Source organism: Vanellus vanellus, assembly GCF_965231255.1.
Source record: "Vanellus vanellus genome assembly, contig: HAP1_SCAFFOLD_1250, whole genome shotgun sequence".
NCBI lineage: Eukaryota > Metazoa > Chordata > Aves > Charadriiformes > Charadriidae > Vanellus > Vanellus vanellus.
Window position 1 is genome coordinate 11,827 of NW_028126777.1, and position 8,333 is coordinate 20,159.

At 56.1% G+C, this 8,333-nt stretch overlaps 1 long non-coding RNA gene across 1 annotated transcript; it reads left to right on the plus strand.

Annotated features, from left to right (window-relative positions):
* Nucleotides 1–3,695: 3,695 nt before the first annotated feature.
* LOC309685770 lies at nucleotides 3,696–7,655 on the plus strand. Its single transcript, XR_014270488.1, has 3 exons — nucleotides 3,696–3,731; nucleotides 5,525–5,605; nucleotides 7,624–7,655. It is a non-coding gene; the product is annotated as an uncharacterized lncRNA (long non-coding RNA).
* The last annotated feature ends 678 nt before the right edge of the window (nucleotides 7,656–8,333 follow it).

The following is an 8,333-nucleotide window of genomic DNA, read 5'->3' on the forward strand; positions in this document are numbered from 1 at the left end:
CTTGGGCCTGGGGGGTTTGGGGTGCGGGACTGGCGGTGCCGGAGAAATAAAGGCCGAAAGGGCGATAGAGAAGCGACGCCCGGGCCGTGCTGGCGCCTCCCCGCAGCGCGGTGGGGTCGGGCCCTCCGCACTTGCCCAGCACTGCCCAAAAGTGCCTGTGGGCCCTGGGGGTGTCGGGCTGTGGGGTGGCTGCGCTCGGCCCGGCCCTCAGCGTGGCCCGCGGGGGCTGCGGAGGGGGGTGAGGAAGCAGAGGAGGTGAGGCGGTTTGGGGCCCGAGACGGAGAGCAGGTCTTCTGCCCCGCGGGCTGGAAAGCAGGCTCCCGGGGCTGGTTTGGGGGTTCGGGAAGAGACGGAGTTGTGTGGTTTGGGACTGAGGAGTAGGAGTGCAGCCCTGCGTTTTTGGGGCTTGAGAAGGGGCCCAGCAGCTGGGGTTCGGGGCTCAGAAAGGGGCACTAAATGAGCGGGTTTGGGGGCCAAGAGCGGATTCCAGTCCGGCTGGTTTCGCAGGGGCTGGGGGAGGGGGGGGGGGAGGCAGAGAGGGGCGGGAAGGCGTTGGGGGCTGCGGGGAAAAAGCAGGGGGTGGGCAAGGTGCGTGGAGCCTCCCCGGAGGTGGGGGTCTGGTGCCGTGGGACCCCCGATTTCAGGAGGCCGTCGTGCAGCCAGCTGAACTCGGTGTCTGCGGGGCTCTCTGGGGGGAAAGGCGCTTTTCAGACCCGGCACGCCTCTCCTCTTTGACTCCAGCTCTTCTTTGGACATTGCTTAGTATAGTTATTAAGTAATTAATCATAGAAGCTTATTGATATTTACACTGTGTAAAGCCATGGCGTTTAACCCTAACACTCAAGTCAGGACACCGATTAGTTAACGACCTCATCAGCAGCCCAGCCTGGTACAAATAGCTGGAGCTGGGAAGGAGGAGTTGAAATCAGCTGGAGCTTCAGTGCAGAGCTGGGGCTTCAATTAGCCAGAGCTTGGCAAGCAGGAGCTGGAGGGAGATGGGGTGTCCTCTGTCCGGACCGTGCATTAGCCAGAGGCAAGACTTCTGGCAAGACTCCTTGTCTGGGCCCCGCTCCCGAGAGCAGAGGAGGGGTGGGGGTCCCCCAGCTTGTGCCCGTCGTCTGGCTGTGACAAACAAGGTCGTTTCTCGCCTCCTCTTTTCCCGGTGTCCCCTTGTGCGCCCCAGGAAGAAAATCCTGCGGGGTTGATTCCGATGGCTGCTCAGGTGAGGGCAGGCGTGGGGCTGGGGGAGCGGGGAGAAACGTTTGCGAGTTCAGGGGCGCTACAGGTACTCCGCGTCAGACGGGCAGAAAACGCAAATTTGCTGCCAGCGTGGAAAAGCTGATGCAGAATTGCGGTTAGCAGAGCGTGCCTCCTTCCCGAATTGGTGCCTGGGTAGTTAGGAATGTCTTCTTTTGGGGTCAGAGCCACCTTTCCTCTCGGACAAATTAAGAGCTGCCCGATACCTTCTTTAGGGTCCGGTGTTTCCCTTCTGTTTGTTCATGCTAATTATATGGGCAAGTTGGAAATAGCCTTTTCTCTTTCCCTGCATAACTGAATTGTTAGGAGTCTGTGGTGTGAGTATGGTTAACTTTGGAGCACCTAGGTGCCAGTGGAAACGTAATGAATGAAACGTGATGGAAACTGATGTTTTGCTTGATTTTTATGTCATTTTTTTAAGTCAAAAAAGTTTGTCCTTCCAGAAAAGGACTGGTTGTTCTGCGGATTGAGATGTAGACTTGGAGAGTCTCTGAAGTACGTGGTCAGCGTTAAAGTCAAATGTCGCTTAATGTTGCGGCTGCCGGTCTTCCCTTCCACTGCTTTCCCCCCAGCTCCGTCGGGGTGGGATTTTTTTGGCTTGTTTTTTGTGGGGATGTGGGTGTTTTGGTGATGACTCTCTTTCTCGAGCGTTCTTGCAGAGGTTTCTTCCCTGGGTCATCGTAGCCTTAAGTCTTTCCCAGGATTTTGTCTCCATCGGTCATTGTGGCTTCATGGCCCATCTTTCATCCAGAGCTGTGGCGTTCTCGCACGGCAAGCCACGCCGGAGGGTCTGCGCCGCGCGGCCTCGGCAGTGTTGTGCGTACCGTCAGGCTGCGTCCTTTGGTCTGGCACTAACTCTACCCTGTGTGGTATTCTGCATCCTTAGGTCGTGTTTGTAGAGCGCGTCCGCGTGCGTGTGTTGGAAGTGGAGCCGCTTCGCCTGTGCGTGTAGCAAGTCCGGTTGGGGTGGAATGGCCCACGTGTGGGGTGGTGATCTGTTGATGAACACGGCCCGTTTGGGTGGAGGTTGTATGGGCTGTGTTTGGGGGGAGCCGGTAGCGATTGGCACGCCGGCTCCGGAGTGCCTTGTGTGCCACCTTTTGCAGGTGCCGCAGGGTGATGTGGATCCCCACAGAAAAGCCTCGAGCGAGCTGTGCCGGAACGTACAAATCAAAGCGAAGAAGGAGCGGGAGGGACGCAGCTGGCGAAGCGTCTTCCTCAGCTGGTGGTTATGAAGGCCGTTGTTCCTTTGGAATCGAGTGGAGCGGCGATGTTGATTTGAGGTGCACGGTGAGGCAGTTTCAGGGACGGCTCTAGAATTGGGGTGATCCACTGTTGTGGCGGGCGGGTGGCGAAATGGCTATGTTCCGAGCGAGGGGTGGAATGAGTGGAGGTGGAATGAGTGTTAGTTTCTGAATGTGTCTAACCTTATACGTGTGACTATTTTGATTCCAGGTTGTATTTAATGTTGAGATAGTAAATTATTTATGTTAAGTTTTAATTTCAAAAACCCACATGGGAGATTTCCCCCCTCCCCGCCCCGGTCCCGGCCACTCTGCGAGGCGACGTTTATCACCAATGTTAGGAGGGAGGTTGGGCTCAGGCCAGGGTTTTTCAGCAACAAGGTGACTTTTGAAGGCCCCTGTTCTTCTGTCCTGCTCCCTCTCCTTATTCCCCCCCCGTCTGTGTCCTGCACCCGTTGCTGTTTTTTCCTTTTCCCTCTCTCTGTCCGGATCTGCATCCCTCCCTTTTCCCCGACAACTGCTCTGGCCTGTTCCCCGGGGTTCTTTTCCTCTCTGCGTCTGTACGTGCCGCTCCGTGTCCCTGCCTTCCTCTCTCTCTCTCCTTCCTTCCTTCCTTCCTTCTCTTTCTCTCTCTGTCCCTCGGTCTTGCTCGCTGTCGCTGTTTCTTTCCATTCTGTATCTCGCTGTCCCCGTCCTCCTTCCTATTCCTCTCTTCGTCTCTCTGACCTCTTGTGCTGCTCCGTTTTTAAATCCTCCGTCTCTCTGCAGGGCTCCTTTTACCCCTTTTTCTTTTCCGAGCGCCCTGTGCTCCTCACGGTCTCTGCCTTTCTATCTCTTGTTGTCATGATGCTTGTCCGCCGCCGCTGCCTCTTCACCATGGCAACCGGTGCCGGGCGGATGGGCGGGAGGCAGCGGCCAATCACAGCGCTGGAGCCGCGCTCCGATTGGTCGGGCTGCCTCGCCGGGGTGGGGCGCGGCGGGGATTGACGGCAGGGCCGAGCCAATGGGGCGGGGCCTGCCAAGGAGGGGTGCGGGCGACGGCCAATGGGCGCGCGGCGTGAGAGGGCCGGGAGGCTCCGGAAGCCGAGGGGGCGGGGGGGAAATGGCGCCCGGTTCGAAATGGGAGCGGGGCGGCGCGGGAGGAAAGCGCAGCTCGGCGTGCGGGTCCTGTGCCGGGCCGTGCCGCGGGCTCGCCGCGAGGCCGTCGTGAGGCAGCTGGAGCGCGTCAAGGTGAGCGGTGGGCGGCGATGCGGGAGGAACATGGCGGGGGGGGCTGTAGAGGGCCCTGAGGGGTGCCGGGGGGGGGTGGGGTGGGGGGAGGGGCGCTGCACGGGGGCCTTGAGTGAGGCTGGGGGAACGGTGGGCCTGAGGGGGGGCGCTGTAGGCTCGGAGCGGGACTGTCTGGGGCCCGCGGGGGCTGCGGAGGGGGGTGAGGAAGCAGAGGAGGTGAGGCGGTTTGGGGCCCGAGACGGAGAGCAGGTCTTCTGCCCCGGGGGCTGGAAAGCAGGCTCCCGGGGCTGGTTTGGGGGTTCGGGAAGAGACGGAGTTGTGTGGTTTGGGACTGAGGAGTAGGAGTGCAGCCCTGCGTTTTTGGGGCTTGAGAAGGGGCCCAGCAGCTGGGGTTCGGGGCTCAGAAAGGGGCACTAAATGAGCGGGTTTGGGGGCCAAGAGCGGATTCCAGTCCGGCTGGTTTCGCAGGGGCTGGGGGAGGGGGGGGGGGGGAAGGCAGAGAGGGGCGGGAAGGCGTTGGGGGCTGCGGGGAAAAAGCAGGGGGTGGGCAAGGTGCGTGGAGCCTCCCCGGAGGTGGGGGTCTGGTGCCGTGGGACCCCCGATTTCAGGAGGCCGTCGTGCAGCTTCCTACGAATAGAATGGGCTGAGTCTAATCTTTGCGTATTCTGTATGGGTATCGGGATCAATATTGGTTCTTTAGTGCTATTAATGTTGTTTATGGAATCCTACTCTATTAAATCTGTTCATAGTTTGCCTCCCGGGTGGGGAGAGGTCATCGGGTGATAGAACGAATTGTCTTAACGGCAGTAAATGGTTACGGGTCTCTCAAACCGTAACAGATGTTTAGACCTAACAGAGGGGTTTTGGAAGGGAAGGAGAAAGCGTTCTCGGCCCTTACAGAAAATAGGCAGACCCTCTTGTCTGTCCGCGGCTTTCCTGTGCGCACGAGATGAAGCTGTTTGATTTTTCTCCCGTGTTCCCGGTCTAAATATCGCTGCTGCTGCGGGTTTGCAATTTGCCTTGCTGCGTGTTTGTGGAGTTCTCGTTATGGATGACTTCTGCTGTGGCCGAGTGTCAGGAGGCGGTTTTCAGTTTAAAGCTTCAGCAATGGCATCCCCTGAAATCAGCGTCGGTGAAGGTGATCCTGCGCGTGCGGCTGCGCTCGCAGGGATGCTCGGGGGCTGCTTGTGCGAAGAGCGAGGTGCGCATGGGCACCGGCAGGGTTGCGCTGGCGTCTGGGCGCGTGCCGTACTCCTGCGTTTGGGAGACGGCAGAGAGCGTGTGCCCGGTAAGGCGGAGGGCAGTCGAAAGCTGGCAGGGCCCCTGAGCAGGTTTGGTAGCGCAACGGCAGTTTTAAAAGCTCGTGACCGTCTGGAGAACGGGCCTGGAAAAAAATCATTGCCTCTTCGGAAGGAGGCGGTTCAGCGGGCCAGTGGGTTGCTGTACCCCGTAACAAAAATGTTCACCTTGGTCCGTCTAGGGTGAGGAAACCTTGGCTGTACGTAGGCTTGAGAAAACGTGCCTGTCCGTGTCTGTCACCTGCGTGCAGCCGGGAAGGTGGCTCTAGTGCGACTGAAGCTGCCGGTGAGTCAACGAAAGGCAGGGTGGTCTGAAAAATGCAAGAGCTCTCGTGGCCTGCCCCAAGAAGCGTCCCAAAGGTGATGCCGAGTACTCTTTCCTCCACCCAGCTGTCGTCTAGGCAAACCTTCAGGAAAGAAGGCAGCTTGAGATTCTTCCCCGGCTTTACGCGAAAGTTTTTTTTTCCTCTCTCGACAGATTGTCTTTCTCTGCAGCCTTTCTCTGCGGTCGCCCTTTCTTCTGCCGTGACGGTACGGGACAGAGGGAAAGGATCCAGAGTGGTCTGCGAGGACGAGGTACGTCTCCCATTTGCGTCTGCTTTTTTCCTACGGTCCTCGTCGTGTGGGCTTTGAAGCCAACGTGAAGGATGTGCCCACTCCCCTCCCGTAGCTTTTTGATGAACTATTTGAAGACGAATACTAAAAAGAAGGTGTGTCCTGGAGCACATTGCGCCCATGCAAAGCTTGCTTCCCTCCGCTTATTTTCTCCTCCCGAAAGCATAATCTCTTCATGTGTGCTTACCATTAACTGGCATGCTGAAAATAATGTTGCACTAAAAGAGGGAAGAAAGCGTTCGCAAGGGTTCAGATGTTCCGAAGAAAGAGACTTTGTTTTCGTGGTAAAAGCTTTATGCTTTTTCAGGCCACAAGTTTTTAAACTACCTTCCAGTAGTAGCGGAAAAACTTACTGAGGTACGAGCCTCTGTACGCAAGGCAGCTGAGGGTGAGAGAAGAGACTGGGACAAAGCGGGGTGCCTCCTGCGTGTTTTCCAGGCTTTGCCAAGGAGCATTGCAGTCTTGTAAGTGGTGACGGCGAGTCCTGATGTGTTGTCGGTGAGCCATAACGTCCTTTTTCCGTAACCTACAGTGTGTAATTTTGACTTCAATTGGAAAGAGATTTTCCTCAGTGGAAACGCTTCTCATTTGAAGCAGTTGCATTTTATAAACTTCCCATCGGAGCGGATTTTGAGAGGCGATGTACTTGACAGTAGAAGCCATCGGTAACAAGACTTTGCACTCTCTTTTAAACAATGTTTAAAAAAAAAAAAAGGTCCACTTCCTTCCAAAGGCCCAAGCACAGCCCATGTTCCAAATTTGGCGGCATTGCCGGTCTTTGGGTTCTCAGTCGTAACAGGCCAGACATCATCAAAACACGTTCCTCTGCATGTTCAGCACAGCCAAAGCTTTAACCCATCTGCTGGTCCTTTTTGGTAGCCTTATGGATTGCGGCCCTGGAGGTTTGATTTCCCCCCCCCCCCTTCCAAAAGTAAAACATATGGGGGATTATTTATCTTGCTGATTTTTCTATTAGAAATGACACTTTAAAAAAGGTTACAATCGTGTAATTTACAAACTGACTTGTTTTGTTTAAACTGCAACTGCCAACTGGCTGTAGCAATTTATTAGCTGTGCTTAAGCAGTTAGGTATTTGTTCAAAATCTTCAAAGACAGGGGCCTTTTTTTTTTTTTTTAAATGTAAAAAAAGGAAACATTTAAAAAGAGGCTACTGAACGTCAGCGGGGTTTTATTGCCAATCTTTAGACAGAGCGCTCTGAAGTTCTTGATTACTGTCTGGCTGTCAGGGGCGCCTTTCCCCGGCGGTTCGGCAGCATCTCTCCTGGGCGGGGCAGCCGGCCAGGCGTCCCCGCTAATCGTGGGGCACCCAAACTCCCCCGAGTCAAACGATAGCTGTGTATTCTGGATATGGATGGTTTAATGGTATGGATTGACAGCCGGGCAAGTTCATTTAGTGCCCAAGGAAAGTCAAATACTTTTATGGTAGAAGTATTATTATTGGAGAGCGAGAGAGAGAGGTCTCAAAGCGTACGTGCACCTCTTCAGCATGGAGTGAAGGACTGAGCTTTGTTCATTGCCCCCTTCAGAGTTTTACCCTTCCCTTTCGGCTCTTCTGACCCAGCAAGGTGTGCAGCAGCGGCGGCGCGAGGGCTGTAGCTGTTTGAGGGGGGGGGGGGGTCCATGGCGTCGATTCTGGTCACGGCCCAGCCCTGTGCGGCAGCCTGGCAGGGGGAGGTCCCCGCGGCATCGCCGTGAGGAAGGGAGGAGGGGTTTCCCAGGGCCAGCCCGAGGGTTTACTGTCGTGCTCAGAATGGCACCAATTAGTCTTCCTACTGACTGGAAGAGTCCCGGTCCCTCTGGCTTTGAAAGGCCGCGCGGTATTTTGTGCTGAGCTGTTTCCCTGGAGTCCTCCTGTAGCTCAGCTGCTGTCCCGTCCCTCGGTGTGAGGGAATTCCTGAGCTTTCTTCTGTGCTCTTTGTTAATCTGCTGAAATGTCATTGGGGCTTTTTGTGTTTCAGGTGTCTCGCCGTATGGGTCTGGCGCTGCTCATTAGATGCCCCCCCCCCGCCCAGGTTTGTCTGCCCGTTGTTGAGCGCTCCGAGTGGAGGGGGCCAGCCCTGGTTGCGGAGGTTCCTGGCTCTGTCTCCAGTCGGTGCCCCCCTGCAGGGGTGGCAGCGGGGGCTATCTCAGGGGAGAGCCCAGGGCCAACAGGGGCCGAGGGCATTTGTTGCCTCGGGGAGTCCATCCCAGTGTGGAAACAGGGAGGAACATCGGGGAGCAGAGTCCAAGTAAGAGATGTGCCACTGTCCCCTGCTACGCTTCTCCTTGTGTGGCAGCCACCAGCCTGTGGGACAGGCGCTGGGGGGCTGCCGCCACCTTTCTTTGCATTGTGGAGCTTCCTTTTTTTGGGAGGGTCTTGTACATATGTAAATGGTATTATTAAAGTAACAAGCTGCTGGTTCAGGCTGATTCCCTTGTTTTGTGTCTTTTTTTGGGCTGTATAGAAAAGGCGGGTGGGGGTATGGGAGGGGGATGATATTTGGGGCATCCCAGTGTCACCTGGGGATGATGTGGCAGAGGAGCGGTTGAGTGGGGGGTATTGGGCCATGGGGGGTTCCCCCAAAAAGAACAGGGTCACAGACTAAAAATGTGTAAAATTTCAGGGGATAGGTGTGTTAAATTATATCAAAACCTGTAATACGGTGTGAGGGCTTTAAATAGAGAGGTA